We start from the raw sequence: 3,006 nt of genomic DNA on the forward strand, positions 1-3,006 counted from the left end.
CCAAGCCTTCCCGATCAACTCCCAAGCCTTCCCAATCAGCTCCAAGTCTTCCCGATCAACTCCCAAGCCTTCCCGATCAACTCCCAAGCCTTCCCGATCAACTCCCATTATTCCTCTTACGAACTTATCATCTTTTTTATTCATCTTCACCTGACCGGCCACCCCCTTACACTACATAAGCCCCCCAAGCCCCGAGCGTTGATATAAGCGAAGGGGTTTAATTGCTTCCCAACGAGGGTGGTGTAACAAACACTTTACTACTTATCGTGCCGTTTTCCTATATATGCAACCTTGAGTGTGCGAATGTTTGGCGTCATTTTGTGACTTCACCCGAACGTCGCGCGACTACGAACAACACGCGACTTCACACTAAATGACATTCCTCCCGATCAACCTAACACAAGTCATTTTCCTGACTTCCTGTAAAAGGTGGTGTATTACGAAGTCATTTTCCTGACTTCATTTTTCCTCCCTCGTTCCACCGATCAGGAGTCAATTTTCTGACATCCTGCTTCGCCGATCATTCTGACATCTTGCTTTCCTTCCTTATTCCCCCGATCAGGAGTCAATTTTCTAACATCCTACTTTTCTTCCTTATTCCACCTGATCAGGAGTCAATTTTCTGACATCTTGTTTCCTTCCTTATTCGACCCGATCAGGAGTCAATTTTCTGACTTCCTGATATTTTTCTAATGTGATTTTCCTGACTTCTCCCCGAACACACCTCTATCGATCTTCCTGAGGTAGGAGTCATTTTCTTTAATGTCATAGTTAAGACCGTTCGGTCGAGATGTAATGCTTTAGAGTCTTTGTGACCTGCAAGATAAAAAACGAGACCATTTGGTCTTGGATTGAACGTTTAAAAAATACCATGAATTACTACCGACCGAACTAGTAGGTACTTTTGCTCCATTTGAAGTTGAGCCTACAATGTCACACTAACCGATCGGGAGAGATGCCCGTGCTTAGTCCTTCTATATAGAGAAGCAAAAAATTTCTTCTTCTGATTATTTCACCATTCTCGATACTTGTCACCATAAAGTAGTTGCCAAAATCACCTGAACTTAATTGCAAGTATGAGACAATTACGGAAGGGAATTTTTTCTTCAAACCTGCACCTAAACTCAACATATGTTGATGGAAGCGGCAAACACACTTGTCAACCGACATTTAGAATTGATCTTACTGAGTGACACGTTATCCACGACACCACAGCTCAACCCTGCATTAAAAACATTAAATTTGTATGATCTTCACTACCTCTGAAACGACTAATTATGAGGGTGATCGACGAGGTGAAGATTTGTTTGATTTGAGAGAGACGACGTTCGTCGTCGGAGAGATCGAGGAAACTGTCGTGTCGCAACAAAAGACTCTGCTCTTGTCGCCGAAGAAAATGAGGTTTCCAGCAAGGAAACTCTAACGGCCTCGGTGTATGGTGGCTGGCGAGAAGGGATGAGACCTTTGGCAGCGCCGATGCACAGCGGTGTCGATGAAGACGATGATTTCATGGTGGAGACAGTGAGGCGGAGGGGAGTGAGGCTAGGTCGCAAGAGACGCCGAGCCATCTGCCGTAGGAGAGAAACCCACCGGTGCTGCCGTTTGGTCTGGCGATGATTCGGTTGTCGACAGAGTCACTCAGGCGCAAGGTTCGCTCTCAATCTCAGCATCTTCCATGTCTTCTCGCGCCACCCCCCAACTTGATGTACTCAATTTGCATTGCTTCATTTTCTCAACTTGTTTTGCATGTACCAAGGCTGTGTCTGCTAGCTTTATCAAATTAGGAATTTGATAATTCTGAACTAAGTAAATCCCGACCGTCGTAACAGCAATGGAAAGGAAGCTTCTCATAATTATGCCCATTATAGTTAGAGTGGTCGGTTGAAATATCTGGTATTGTAACATTACTTTGCAAGAATCACAGTTACAAATAAAATAAAAGTTACAATAAGACTGAATTATACTGAAGAATTGTATTGTAGTTTTAATCCACCACCAATTGTTTTGTGGTTTGAGACCTGCATGGCGAGGGGCTGAGAGGTTGGGTAGCTTTTGGAACAACTCTGGTGCTCCTTTGCACAGCTGACGATTCGAATGGTTTGGCAGTTACATTAATAAACTTCTGTTAGAGGAGAGCGAAGGAGAAAACCCAACTCCACCACCGCCCCTGTCGCATGCACTGCCAAAGGAACCCCTCCGCTCACTGAAGCTAGCGGATCCCACCGTCGCGTTTCCCGAACTTTGCTTGATTAAAGGACCCATCTTCTAATTCTTCAAAATCAAAGAAAGGAAAAAATAGAAATTTATTTTTCTACTTGCAGGTTTCACAAGAAACGTGCACAGGGAAACACTTTTTGATTAAATTATTTAGTCAATAATAATAAAATAAATTTAGAAGGCAAAAAGTTTATTGTTCCAAATGTTGGTGATCAACACGTGATCATCAATCTCTGCATCACTGCACGACACAATTTGGTGGACCTTTGGATATTTTTTTTTAATAATATATGGTGTTTCCAAAGCAAAGCAGCTTTTATCACTTGCAAATAAAAGCACTATAATATTGGTGGAAATGGCAAGCACATTCGTCAAGCGTTCATGCATATTACGCCTCCAATGGTTGGGCCACGGGCGGTAGGTGGGACGGATGGCTTCGGAGGAAAACAGGGTTGGCCGTACCTGCAACAGACTTTGCCGAAAGATACATCAATAGTTGTTAAAACAAGTGTATGTATGAATAAAACCGAGTGCACACAAGTGCAAATGTCGGTTAATGTTGGTAGTGAAACTTTTTGTGGTCATCGATCGAGGTCAACAAATGGCTCTCATTGTAGTGATACTGAGACCGAGCGCTCGCCTGACTTCTAGTGGCTAAAGGGGATGTCGCTCGGCCCCACGGTGGGCGCCAAAATGTTTCGGATGAAGGATTCAAGACCGAACACAAGTCGAACTGTCTTGACGAAACGCTTTAGATAATCTCACTCTTACACCTGAACGGTTGTGACC

This window comes from Vigna radiata, chromosome 1 (assembly GCF_000741045.1).
Source record: "Vigna radiata var. radiata cultivar VC1973A chromosome 1, Vradiata_ver6, whole genome shotgun sequence".
Classification (NCBI taxonomy): Eukaryota; Viridiplantae; Streptophyta; class Magnoliopsida; order Fabales; family Fabaceae; genus Vigna; species Vigna radiata.